The 14,960-nt window shown below is 38.8% G+C and overlaps 1 long non-coding RNA gene across 2 annotated transcripts in view; it reads left to right on the top strand.

The window, feature by feature from the left end:
* Window positions 1-14,960, top strand: part of LOC132372595 (uncharacterized) — a 242,174-nt gene that overhangs the window by 183,285 nt on the left and 43,929 nt on the right. The window contains exon 4 of one of the 2 annotated variants that reach the window (XR_009505209.1): window positions 7,769-8,018. The exons of the other annotated variant lie outside the window; for it this stretch is intronic. This is a non-coding gene — a long non-coding RNA (uncharacterized LOC132372595). Of the gene's footprint in view, window positions 1-7,768; window positions 8,019-14,960 lie in introns of those variants that run through there. 2 annotated transcript variants of the gene reach the window in all.

Here is a 14,960-nt window from a genome sequence, read left to right on the forward strand (position 1 = left end):
AAAAAAAACCCACAAAAACTGGCCTTTGTGAAGCCTAAGTCCCCACTCTTGAAGTGTGGGCTGAACATAGTGAATTCCTCCTAAAGACTAGAGTATGTGAAAGTGGGGAACAGGGTAAATTTATAGTGGAGAAACCTGACAAACTCTACCTTAGCCAGGTGATCAAGGTAAACATCAACAGTGATAAGGTACATGTTCAGACTTTTGATGCGATGGAATGGAAATGATACTCTACCCTGAATGGTCTCCTCCTCAAACCTGGTAACTCCAGGCTAATCATGAGGAAAATATTAGACAAATCCCAATTGAGGACATTCTATAAAATACATGACCAGTACTCCTCAAAACTGTCAAGGTCATCAAACATAGGGAAAGTCTGAGAGACGGTCACAGCCAAGAGATGCCTAAGGACATGTGACAAGTAAATTTAATATAGTATACCAGGTGAGACCCTGGAACAGAGAAAGGACATTGGGTATAAACTAAGGAATACTGAATAACGTATAGACTTTAATTAATAATAATGCATGATTATTGGTTAATTGATTAGGACAAATGTACCATGACTAATGTAAAATGTTAAGAATAGGGGAAACCGGGCATAGAGTACGTGGGAACTCTCTAGGCTAGCTTTGAAATTTTTCTGTAAATCTAAAATTATTCTAAAATTAAAAGTTTATTTATTAAAAGAAAAAACCTGGCATTTGCTTGAGCCTGAAATAAAGCAGAGCTCGCTCCTTCTCCCTTTTGAAAAATATTTTTGTTCAGAAGTAGCTGCTATTAACTTGTGGGGAGCCTGTGCCCATGCAGACATCTTGACTAAATTGATTTTAGGTTGAAGAATTTCCTGTTTCTCTAGAGCCATTTACTCATTGAACCTTTGCTGCAGTCAATGAAATTGAGCTATTATCAAAATGCTATTTCATACTGTATGCTACAATAGCTTATCGAGTGCTACAGCTTCTAATGCTGTGGTAACTGCCTGCTGCTTCTTTTCAACTCACATGCGCATGAACTGCAAATACTCTTGTTGCCCTTCAGAGCCCTGCAGATAAAAGATGACTTGTAGACAGTCAAGTTACTGGGCCAGCACAACACAAAAGGAGAAGAAATAAGAACCATCCTCCATTTCCTCACCACGACCCCACACTCTGTTTCCCAACACACACACACACACACACACACACACACACACACACACACAATTGTCTATATAATGCCAAAGTCACCTCTGGAAAACTCTGCAATTTTTGCTCCCAGAAGAATGATCAGTGAAAACCTCCCTCTGTAGCAAAAAGGGAACATACAACATTGAAATTCCTAGTGTCAATACAAACTGTAAGATAGCACATTTTGAAAGATGTCACTGCTCAAATTTCTAATTAAGATACAGATACCAATATATCCTTTAGCTCTTTAAATATGAAATGCCTTTAAAGTGCAGGTACAGCCATGCTGTGTGATATGGAGAATTATCAACTCATTTCTCTGCCCCCTTTTACTTCCTAAGGGTTTCCTTTTTTTAAAATTATTTATTTTTTATACAGCAGGTTCTTATTAGTTATCTATCTTATACATAGTGTATATATGTCCATGCCAATCTCCCAAATCATCCCACCACCACTCCCCTCCCTTGCATTCCCCCCTTGGTGTGCATATGTTTGTTCTCTACATCTGTGTCTGTATTTCCACCTTGCACACCGGTTCATCTGTACCATTTTTCTAGATTCCACATATATGCGTTAATATACGATATTTGTTATTCTCTTTCTCACTTACTTCACTTTGTATGACAGTCTCTAGGTCCGTCCACGTCGCTACAAATGACCCAATTTCGTTCCTTCTTATGGCTAATATTCCATTGTATATATGTACCACATCTTCTTTATCCATTTGTCTGTCGATGGGCATTTAGGTCGCTTCCAGGATTTGGCTATTGTAAATAGTGTTGCAATGAACATTGGGGTGCATGTGTCTTTTTGAATTATGGTTTTCTGTGGGTATATGCCCAGTAGTGGGTTTGCTGGGTCATATGGTAATTCTATTCTTAGTTTTTTAGGGAATATCCATACTGTTCTCCATAATGGCTGTATCAATTGACATTCCCACCAACAGTGCAGGAAGGTTCCCTTTTCTCCACACCCACTCCAGCGTTTGTTGTTTGTAGATTTTCTGATGATGCCCATTCTAACTAGTGTGAAGTGATACCTCATTGTAGTTTTGATTTGCATTTCTCTCATGATTAGTGATGTTGAGCATCTTTTCATGTGTTTGTTGGCAATCTGTATGTCTTCTTTGGAGAAGTGTCTATTTAGGTCTTCTGCCCATTTTTGGATTAGGTTGTTTGTTTTTTTGATATTGAGCTGCATGAGCTGCTTGTATATTTTGGAGATTAATCCTTTGTCAGTTGCTTCATTTGCAAATATTTTCTCCCATTCTGAGGGTTGTCGTTTTGTCTTGTTTATCATTTCCTTTGCTGTGCAAAAGCTTTGAAGTTTCATTAGGTCCCATTTGTTTATTTTTGTTTTTATTTCCATTATGCTAGGAGGTGGGTCAAAAAAGATCTTGCTGTGATTTATGTCAAAGAATGTTCTTCCTATGTTTTCCTCTAAGAGTTTGATAGTGTCCAGTCTTACATTTAGGTCACTAATCTATTTTGAGTTGATTTTTGTGTATGGTGTTAGGGAGTGTCTAATTTCATTCTTTTACATGTAACTGTCCAGTTTTCCCAGCCCCACTTATTGAAGAGACTGTCTTTTCTCCATTGTATATCCTTGCCTCCTTTGTCATAGATTAGTTGACCATAGGTGCATGGGTTTATCTCTGGGCTTTCTATCCTGTTCCATTGATCTATATTTCTGTTTTTGTGCCAGTACCATATTGTCTTGATTACTGTAGGTTTGTAGTATAGTCTGAAGTCAGGGAGTCTGATTCCTCTAGCTCCATTTTTTTCCCTCAAGATTGCTTGGCTATTCAGGATCTTTTGTGTCTCCATACAAATTTTAAGATTTTTTGCTCTAGGTGTGTAAAAACTGCCATTGGTAGTTTGATAGGGATTGCATTGAATCTGTAGATTGCTTTGGGTAGTACAGTCATTTTCACAATATTGATTCTTCCAGTCCAAGAACATGGTATATCTCTCCAACTGTTTGCGTCATCTTTGATTTCTTTCATCAGTGTCTTATAGTTTTCTGAATACAGATCTTTTACCTCCTTAGGTAGGTTTATTCCTAGGTATTTTATTCTTTTTGTTGCAGTGGTGAATGGGATTGTTTCCTTAATTCCTCTTTCAGATTTTTCATCGTTAGTGTATAGGAATGCAAGAGATTTCTGTGCATTAGTTTTGTATCCTGCAACATTACCAAATTCATTGATGAGCTCTAGTAGTTTTCTGGTGGCATCTTTAGGATTATCTATGTATAGTATCATGTGGTCTGCAAACAGTGACATTTTTACTTCTTTTTTTCCAATTTGTATGCCTTTTAATTCTTTTTCTTCTCTGATTGCTGTGGCTAGGTCTTCCAAAACTATGTTGAATAATAATGGCGAGAGTGGACATCCGTGTCTTGTTCCTGCTCTTAGAGGAGATGTTTTCAGTTTTTCACCACTGAGAATGATGTTTCCTATGGGTTTGTCATATATGGCCTTTATAGTATGTTGAGGTAGGTTCCCTCTATGCCCACTTTCTGGAGAGTTTTTATCATAAATGGGTTTTGAATTTTGTCAAAAGCTTTTTCTGCATCTACTGAGATGATTATATGGTTTTAATTCTTCAATTTGTTAATATGGAGTATCACACTGATTGATTTGTGTATATTGAAGAATCCTTGCATCCGTGGGATGATGTTGGGTTCCATCCCATGGTGTTGTTGGATTCTCTTTGCTAGTATTTTGTTGAGGGTTTTTGCATCTATATTCATCAGTGATATTGGTCTGTAATTTTCCTTTTTTGTAGTACCTTTGTCTGCTTTTGGTATGAGGGTGATCGTGGCCTCATAGAGTGAGTTTGGGAGTGTTCCTTCTGCTGCAAATTTTTGGAAGCATTTGAGAAGGATGGATGTTAGCTGTTCTCTAAACGTTTGATGGAAATCACCTGTGAAGCCATCTGGTCCTGGACTTCTGTTTGTTGGAAAATTTTTAATAACAGTTTCAATTTCATTACTTGTGATTGGTCTGTTCATATTTTCTATTTCTTCCTGGTTCAGTCTTGGAAGATTATACCTTTCTAAGAATTTGTCCATTTCTTCCAGGTTGTCCATTTTATTAGCATAGAGTTGCTTGTAGTAGTCTCTTATGATGCTGTGTATTTCTGCAGTGTCCATCGTAACCTCTCCTTTTTCATTTCTAATTTTATTGATTTGAGTCCTCTCCCTCTTTTTCTTGATGAGTCTGGCTAAAGGTTTATCAATTTTCTTTCTCTTCTCAAAGCACAAGCTTTTAGTTTTATTGATCTTTGCTATTGTTTTCTTTGTTTCTATTTCATTTATTTCTGCTCTAATCTTTATGATTTATTACCTTCTACCAATTTTGGGTTTTGTTTGTTCTTCTTTCTCTAGTTCCTTTACGTGTAAGGTTAGATTGTTTATTTGAGATTTTTCTTGTTTCTTGAGGTAGGATTGTATTGCTATAAACTTCCCTCTTAGAACTGCTTTTGCTGCATTCCATAGGTTTTGGGTCGTCCTGTTTTCATTGTCATTTGTCTCTAGGTATTTTTTGATTTCCTCTGTGATTTCTTCAGTGATCTCTTGGTTATTTACTAACGTATTGTTTGGCCTCCATGTGTTTGTGTTTTTTACGTTTTTTCCCCCTGTAATTGATTTCTAATCTCATAGCATTGTTGTCGGAAAAGATGCTTGATATAATTTCAATTTTCTTAAATTTACTGAGGCTTGATTTGTGTCCCAAGATGTGATCTATCCTGGAGAATGTTCCATGTGCACTTGAGAAGAACGTGTAATCTTCTGTTTTCAGATGGAATGTCCTATAAATATCAATTAAATCTATGTGGTCTATCGTGTCATTTAAAGCTTGTGTTTCCTTATTAATTTTCTGTCTGGATGATCTGTCCATTGGTGTAAGTGAGGTGTTGAAGTCCCCCACTATTATTGTGTTACTGTCGATTTCCTCTTTTATAGCTGTTAGCATTTACCTTATGTATTGAGGCACTCCTATGTTGGGTGCGTATATATTTAAATTGTTATATCTTCTTGGATTGATCCCTTGATCATTATGTAGTGTCCTTCCTTGTCTCTTGTAACATTCTTCATTTTAAAGTCTATTTTATCTGATATGAGTATTGCTACTCCAGCGTTCTTTTGATTTCCATTTGCATGGAATATCTTCTTCCACACCTTCACTTTCAGTCTGTATGTGTCCCGAGGTCTGAAGTAGGTCTCTTGTAGACAGCATATATATAGGTCTTGTTTTTGTATCCATTCAGCAAGGCTTTGTCTTTTGGTTGGAGCATTTAACCCATTCACATTTAAGGTAATTATTGATATGTATGTTCCCATTACCATTTTCTTAATTGCTTTGGGTTTGTTTTTGTAGGTCCTTTTCTTCTCTTGTGTTTCCCACTTAGAAAAGTTCCTTGTGCATTTGTTGTAGAGCTGGTTTGGTGGTGCTGAATTCTCTTAGCTTTTGCTTGTCTGTAAAGCTTTTGATTTCTCTGTCGAATCTGAATGAGATCGCTGCTGGCTAGAGTAATCTTGGTTGTGGGTTCTTCCCTTTCATCACTTAAAATATATTGTGCCACTCCCTTCTGGCTTGTAGAGTTTCTGCTGAGAAATCAGCTGTTAACCTTACGGGAGTTCCCTTGTATGTTATTTGTCATTTAACCCCTTGTTGCTTTTAATAATTTTTTTTTTGTCTTTAATTTTTGTCAATTTGATTACTATGTGTCTCAGCGTGTTTCTCCTTGGGTTCATCCTTCCGGGGACTCTCTGAGCTTCCTGGACTTGGGTGGCTATTTCCTTTCCCATGTTAGGGAAGTTTTCGACTATAATCTCTACAAATATTTTCTTGGGTCCTTTCTCTCTCTCTTCTCCTTCTGGGATCCCTATAATGCAAATGTTGGTGCATTTAATGTTGTCCCAGAGGTCTCTTAGGCTGTCTTCATTTCTTTTCATTCTTTTTTCTTTATTCTGTTCCACAGCAGTGAATTCCACCATTCTGTCTTCCAGGTCACTTATCCATTCTTCTGACTCAGTTATTCTGCTATTGATTCCTTCTAGTGTATTTTTCATTTCAGTTATTATATTGTTCATCTCTGATTATTTGTTCTTTAATTCTTCTAGGTCTTTGTTAAACATTTCTTGCATCTTCTTGATCTTTACCTCCATTCTTTTTCCGAGGTCCTGGAACATCTTCACTGTCATTATTCTGAATTCTTTTTCTGGAAGGTTGCCTATCTCCATTTCAGTTGTTTTTCTGGGGTTTTATCCTGTTCCTTCATCTGGTACACAGTCCTCTGCCTTTTCATTTTGTCTGTCTTTCTGTGAATGTGGTTTTCGTTCCACAGGCTGCAGAATTGTAGTTATTCTTGCTTCTGCTGTCTGCCCTCTGGTGAATGAGGCTATCTAAGAGGCCTGTGCAAGCTTCCTGATGGGAGGGACTGGTGGTGGGTAGAGCTGGGTGTTGCTTTGGTGGGCAGAGCTCAGTAAAACTTTTATCTGCTTGTCTGATTATGGGTGGGGCTGAATTCCCTCCCTGTTTGTTGTTTGGCCTGCAGTGACCCAGCACTGGAGCCTACAGGCCCTTTGGTGGGGCTAAAGGTGGACTCTGGGAAGGCTCACACCAAGGAGTACTTCCCAGGACTTCTTACTGTCTCTTTTAAATATGTTTTGAAATCAGGAAGTGTGAGTCCTCCAACTTTGCCCTTCTTTTTCAAAATTGTTTTGGCTATTTGGGCCCAGTAACGGCTTTTTATTTGGAATCACAAGGGAACTCTGCTCAGGTTTCAGGTTTTGGGCCTTTGCCTCCCAAGGCCTCACTGCTGCCCAGCAAGAAGCCACTGCCACATGGGCATCCTCACTGTTGCTCCAGTTCCTGAGGCATCAACTTCCTAAGGGTTTCAAGTCCATTTAGGTAAATTCTGACAACACTTGGAAGATGAAAGTTTGATTTTTTTTGTTTGTTTAAATGGAGACTATTAAGAAAAGGAAGTTATATGAAGTATTTTTGTTAGACTAATTAACCGTAAGCTCTTAGCCCTTTCTGCATCAGAGGCCACCAATCTCAAGGCATTTGGAACATGGTGTGGTGTGTGCAGGAAAGCAGCAAAGTCTAAGAGAGCGAGAGATGCCTGAAATGTATCTTTAAACGCAATTAGGAGAAAAACTCTAATGAATTCTGATGGTGTTTTCCTCCTCATATGACACCTACATGGAGGCATGAGACTGTCCTTACGTCAAGAATTCTACATGAAAATATAATTAATTGGACTTCTAACACTAGACTGATTATCTAGTAAAAGCAAATACAAATATATTATAAAATATATATAAAATAAAATCCTGACATATCGAACCACCATTTTATGAGCTACAGATTCACATTAGGCAAGGGTACTTCACTTCATTGAAAGTCTTTCTTAATGACTAATAACTAATCAGAGTGCTAACTGTTAGGAGATCTGGTCTATGAAAATTCAATCTTATATGAAAGTGATAATCCTTGAAATGATGAAAGCAAAAAAGATCTATCTTATTTTTAAAAATCATAAATGCTATAAAGCTTCTGAAGAGTGTCAATTCTATTTTTATAATAGTACAGCTGGAGGAGAGCTTCAAGATGGCCGAGGAGTAGGATGTGGAGATCACCCTCCACCCCACAAATACAGCAGAAATACATCTACATGTGGAACAACTCCTACAGAACACCTACTGAACGCTGGCAGAAGACCTCAGACTTCCCAAAAGGCTAGAAACTCCCCACGTACCTGGGTAGGGCACAAGAAAAAAGAAAAAACAGACAAAAGAATAGGGACGGAACCTGCACCACTGGGAGGGAGCTGTGCAGGAGGAAAAGTTTCCACACACTAGGAAGCCCCTTCACTGGCAGAGACGGTGGGTGACGGGTGGGGGGGGGGGATCTTTGGAGCCACAAAGGAGAGCACAGCAACAGGGGTGCAGAGGGCAAAGCGGAGAGATTCCCACACAGAGGATCGCTGCCAACCAGCACTCACCAGCCTGAGAGGCTTGTCTGCTCACCCGCTGGGATGGGTGGGGGCTGGGAGCTGAGGCTCAGGCTTTGAAGGTCAGATCCCAGGGAGAGGACTGGGGTTGGCTGCATGAACACAGCCTGAAGGGGGCTAGTGCGCCACAGCTAGCCGGGAGGGAGTCCAGGAAAAAGTCTGGAACTGCCTGACAGGCAAGAGACCATTGTTTCAGGGTGCAAGGAGAGGGGATTCAGAGCACCCCTAAACGAGCTCCAGAGATGGGCGCGAGCCGTGGCTATCAGCGCAGACACCAGAGACCAGCATGAGACGCCAAGGCTGCTGCTGCAGCCACCAAGAAGCCTGTGTGCAAGCACAGGTCACTATCCACAGCTCCCCTCCCAGGAGTCTGTGCAGTCCACCACTGCCAGGGTCCCGTGATCCAGGAACAACTTCCCTGGGAGAACACATGGCGCACCTCAGGCTGTTGCAACGTCATGCGAGCCACAGGCTCACGCCACATTCTGTACCCCTCCCTCCCCCCCCCCCCAGGCCTCAGTGAACCAGAGCCCCCTAATCAGCTGCTCCTTTAACCCCATCCTGTCTGAGTGGGAACAGACGCCCTCAGGCGACCTACACGTGGAGGCGGGGCCAATCCAAAGCTGAAACCCAGGAGCTGTGCAAACAAAGAAGAGAAAGGGAAATTTCTCCCAGCAGCCTCAGGACTGGCAGATTAAATCTCCACAATCAACTTGATGTACCCTGCACCTGTGGAATACCTGAATAGACAATGAATCATTCCAAAACTGAGGCAGTGGACTTTGCGAGGAACTGTAGATTTGGGGTTTGCTGTATGGGACTGACTGGTTTCTGGTTTTATGTTTATCTTAGTTTAGCATTTAGAGTTTATTATCATTGGTAGATTTGTTTATTGAATTGGTTGCTCTCTTCCTTTAAAAAGAAAATATATATTTTTCCTTTTCCTCTTTTTGTGAGTGTGTATGTGTATGCTTATTTGTGTGATTTTGTCTGTATAGCTTTGCTTTTACCATTTGTCCTGGGTTCTGCCTGTCCATTTTTGTTTTTGTTTTTTTAGTATAGTTTTTAGCACTTGTTATCATCAGTGGATTTGTTTTTCGGTTTGGTTGCTCTCCTCTTTCTTTTTTTTTATTACTTTTTAATTTTTAATTTTAATAACTTTATTTCTTTTCCTTTCTTTTTCTTTCTTCTTTCTTTCTTTCTTTCTTTCTTTCTTTCTTTTCTTTCTTTCTTTCTTTTCTTTCTTTCTTTCTTTCTTCCCCCCCCCTCCCTCCCTCTCCCTCTCCCTCTCTCTCTCTCTCTCTCTCTCTCTCTCTCTCGGTACTCCAGCCGGGTGTCAGGCCTGTGCCTCTGAGGTGGGAGAGCCGAGTTCAGGACATTGGTCCACCAGAGACCTCCTGGCTCCACATAATATCAAATGGCAAAAGCTCTCTCAGAGTTCTCCACCTCAATGCTAAGACCCAGCTCCACTCAAAAATCAGCAAACTACAGTGGTGGACACCCTATGCCAAACAACTAGCAAGACAGAAACACAACCCTACCCACTAGCAGAAAGGCTGCCTAAAATCATAATAACGTCACACACACCCTGAAACACACCACTGGACATGGTTCTGCCCACCAGAAAGACAAGATCCAGCCTCATCCACCAGAACACAGGCACTAAGCCCCTCCACGAGGAAGCCTACACAACCCACTGAACCAACCTTAGCCACTGGGGGCAGACACCAAAAGCAATGGGAACTATGAACCTGCAGCCTGTGAAAAGGAGACCCCAAACACAGTAAGTTAAGCAAAATGAGAAGACAGAGAAAGACACAGCAGATGGAGCAAGGTAAAAACCCACCAGACCAAACAAATGAAGAGGAAATATGCACTCTACCTGAAAAAGAATTCAGAGTAATGATAGTAAAGATGATCCAAAATCTTGGAAATAGAATGGAGAAAATACAAGAAACGTTGAACAAGGACCTAGAAAAACTAAAGAGCAAACAAACAATGATGAACAACACAATAAATGAAATTAAAAATTCTCTAGAAGGAATCAATAGCAGAATAACTGAGGCAGAAGAATGGATAAGTGACGTGGAAGGTAAAATAGTGGAAATAACTACTGCAGAGCAGAATAAAGAAAAAAGAATGAAAAGAATTGAGGGCAGTCTTAGATATCTCTGGGACAATATTAAACGCACCAACATTCGAATTATAGGGGTCCCAGAAGAAGAAGAGAAAGAGAAATGGACTGAGAAAATATTTGAAGAGATTATAGTTGAAAACTTTCCTAATATGGGAAAGGAAGTAGTCAATCAAATCCAGGAAGCACAGAGAGTCCCATACAGGATAAATCCAAGAAGAAACATGCCAAGACACATATTAATCAAACTAACAAAAATTAAATACAAAGAAAAAATATTAAAAGCAGCAAGGAAAAAGCAACAAATAACATAAAAGGGAATCCACATAAGTTTAACAGCTGATCTTTCAGCAGAAACTCTGCAAGCCAGGAGGGAGTGGCAGGACATATTTAAAGTGATGAAAGGGAAAAACCTACAACGAAGATTACTCTGCCCAGAAAGGATCTCATTCAGATTTGATGGGGAAATTAAAACCTTTACAGACAAGCAAAAGCTAAGAGAATTCAGCACTATCAAACCAGCTTTACAAAAATGCTAAAGGAACTTCTCGAGGCAGGAAACGCAAGAGAAGGAAAAGACCTACAATAACAAACCCAAAACAATTAAGAAAATGGTCATAGGAACATACATATCGATAATTACCTTAAATGTAAATGGATTAAATGCTCCAACCAAAAGACACAGACTGGCTGAATGGATACAAAAACAAGACCCGTATACATGATGTCTACAAGAGACCCACTTCAGCCATAGGGACACATACAGACTGAAAGCGAGGGGACGGAAAAAGATATTCCATGCAAATGGAAATCAAAAGAAAGCTTGAATAGCAGTTCTCATATCAGAAAAAATAGACTTTAAAATAAAGACTATTACAAGAGACAAAGAAGGACACTACATAATGATCAAGGGATCAATCCAAGAAGAAGATATAACAACTGTAAATATTTATGCACCCAACATAAGAGTACCTCAATACATAAGGCAAATGCTAACAGCCACAAAAGGGGAAATCGACAGCAATACAATCATAGTAGGGGACTTTAACACCCCACTTTCACTAATGGACAGACCATCCAAAATGGAAATAAATAAGGAAACACAAGCTTTAAATGATACATTAAACAAGATGGACTTAATTGATATTTATAGGACATTCCATCCAAAAACAACAGAACACATTTCTTCTCAAGTGCTCATGGAACATTCTCCAGGATAGATCATATCCTGGGTCACAAATCAAGCCTTGGTAAATGTATGAAAATTAAAATCGTATCAAGTATCTTTTCCAACCATAATGCTATGAGACTAGATATCAATTACAAGAAAAAATCTGTAAAAAATACAGACACATGGATGCTAAACAATTCACTATTTAATAACCAAGAGATCACTGAAGAAATCAAAAAATACCTAGAAACAAACGACAATGAAAACATGATGACCCAAAACCTGTGGGATGCAGCAAAAGAAGTTCTAAGAGGGAAGTTTATAGCAATACAATCCTACCTCAAGAAACAAGAAACATCTCAAAGAAACAACCTAAGCTTACACCTAAATCAATTAGAGGAAAAAGAACAAAAAAACCACAAAGTTAGCAGAAGGAAAGAAATTATAAAGATCAGATCAGATATAAATGAAAAAGAAATGAAGGCAACGATAGCAAAGATCAATAACACTAAAAGCTAGTTCTTTGAGAAGATAAACAAAATTGACAAACCATTAGCCAGACTCATCAAGAAAAAAAGGGAGAAGACTCAAATCAATAGAATTAGAGATGAAAAAGGAGAAGTAACAACTGACACTGCAGAAATACAAAGGATCCTGAGAGATTACTACAAGCAACTATATGTCAATAAAATGGACAATCTGGAAGAAATGGACAAATTCTTAGAAAAGCACAACCTCCCGAGACTGAACCAGGAAGAAATAGAAAATAGACCAATCACAAGCACTGAAATTGAGACTGTGATTAAAAATCTTCCAACAAACAAAAGCCCAGGACCAGATGGCTCCACAGGCAAATTCTATCAAACATTTAGAGAAGAGCTAACACTTATCCTTCTCAAACTCTTCCAAAATTTAGCAGAGGGAGGAACACCCCCAAACTCATTCTACGAGGCCATCATACCAAAACCAGACAAAGATGTCACTAAGAAAGAAAACTACATCCCAATATCACTGATGAAGATAGATGCAAAAATCCTCAACAAAATACTAGCAAACAGAATCCAACAGCACATTAAAAGGATCATACACCATGATCAAGTGGGAAGAATCCAGGAATGCAAGGATTCTTCAATATGCACAAATCATTCAATGTGATACAACATATAAACAAATTGATGGAGAAAAACCATATGATCATCTCAAGAGATGCAGAAAAAACTTTTGACAAAATTAAACACCCATTTATGATAAAAACCCTCCAGAAAGTAGGCATAGAAGGAACTTACCTTAACATAATAAAGGCCATATATGACAAACCCACAGCCAACATTGTTCTCAATGATGAAAAACTGAAACCATTTCCTCTAAGATCAGGAATAAGACAAGGTTGTCCACTCTCACCACTATTATTCAACATTGTTTTGGAAGTTTTAGCCACAGCAATCAGAGAAGAAAAAAAAATGAATCCAAATCAGAAAAGAAGAAGTAAAGCTGTCATTGTTTGCAGATGACATGATACTAAACATAGAGCATCCTAAAGATGCTACACAAAACTACTAGAGCTAAACAATGAATTTGGTAAAGTAGCAGGATACAAAATTAATGCACAGAAGTCTCTTGCATTCCTATACACTTATGATGAAAAATGTGAAAGAGAAATTAAGGAAACACTTCCATTTACCACTGCAACAAAAAGAATAAAATACCTAGGAATAAACCTACCCAAGGAGACAAAAGACCTGCATACAGAAAACTATAAGACACTGATGAAAGAAATTAAAGATGATAGAAACAGATGGAGAGATATACCATGTTCTTGGATTGGAAGAATCAACACTGTGAAAATGACTATACTACCCAAAGCAACCTACAGATTCAATGCAATCCCTATCAAACTACCAATGGCATTTTTCACAGAACTAGAACAAAAAATTTCACAATTTGTATGGAAACACAAAAGACCCTGAATAGCCAAAGCAATCTTGAGAAAGAAAAACAGAGCTGGAGGAATCAGGCTCCCTGACTTCAGACTATACTACAAAGCTACAGTAATCAAGACAGTTTGGTACTGGCACAAAAACAGAAACATAGATCAATGGAACAGGATAGAAAGCCCAGAGATTAAACCCATGCACCTATAGTCACCTTATTTTTGATAAAGGAGGCAAGAATATACATGGGGAAAAGACAGCCTCGTCAATAAGTTGTGCTGGGAAAACTGGACAGCTACATGTAAAAGAATGAAACTAGAACACTCCCTAAGACCATACATAAAAATAAACTCAAAATGGATTGAAAACTTAAATGTAAGGCCAGACACTATAAAACTCTTAGAGGACAACATAAGCAGAACACTCTACGACATACATCACAGCAGGATCCTTTTTGACCCACCTCCTACAGAAATGGAAATAAAAACAAAAATAAACAAATGGGACCTAATGAAACTTAAAACTTTTGCACAGCAAAGGAAGCCATAAACAAGACGAAAAAACAACCCTCAGAATGGGAGAAAATATTTGCAAATGAAGCAACTCACAAAGGATTAATCTCCAAAATATACAAGGAGCTCATGCAGCTCAATATCAAAGAAACAAACAACCGAATCCAAAAATGGGCAGAAGACCTAAATAGACATTTTTCCAAAGAAGATATACAGATTGCCAACAAACACATGAAAGGATGCTCAACATCACTAATCATTAGAGAAGTGCAAATCAAAACTACAATGAGGTATCACCTCACACGGGTCAGAATGGCCATCATCAAAAAATCTACAAACAATAAATGCTGGAGAGGGTGTGGAGAAAAGGGAACTCTCCTGCACTGTTGGTGGGAATGTAAATTGATACAGCCACTATGGAGAACAGTATGGAGGTTCCTTAAAAAACTAAAAATAGAACTACCATACGACCGAGCAATCCCACTACTGGGCATATACCCTGAGAAAACCATAATTCAAAAAGAGTCACGTATCACAATGTTCATTGCAGTTCTATTTACAATAGCCAGGACATGGAAGCAACCTAAGTTTACATCAACAGATGAATGGATAAAGAAGTTGTGGCACATATATATGATGGAATATTGCTCAGCCATAAAAAGAAACGAAATTGAGTTATTTGTAGTGAGGTGGATGGACCTAGAGACTGTCATACAGAGTGAAGTTAGTCAGAAAGAGAATAATAAATACCATATGCTAACACATATATATGGAATCTAAAAAAAAAAAAAAGTTCTGAAGAGCCTAGGGGCAAGACAGGAATAAAGACGCAGACGTAGAGAATAGACTTGAGGACATAGGGAGGTGGAAGGGTAAACTGGGACGAAGTGAGAGAGTGGCGTGGACATATATACAGTACCAAATGTAAAATAGATAGCTAGTGGGAAGCAGCCGCATAGCACAGGGAGATCAGCTCAGTGCTTTGTGACCACCTAGAGGGGTGGGATAGGGAGGGTGG

Source organism: Balaenoptera ricei, chromosome 10 (genome assembly GCF_028023285.1).
Source record: "Balaenoptera ricei isolate mBalRic1 chromosome 10, mBalRic1.hap2, whole genome shotgun sequence".
Classification (NCBI taxonomy): Eukaryota; Metazoa; Chordata; class Mammalia; order Artiodactyla; family Balaenopteridae; genus Balaenoptera; species Balaenoptera ricei.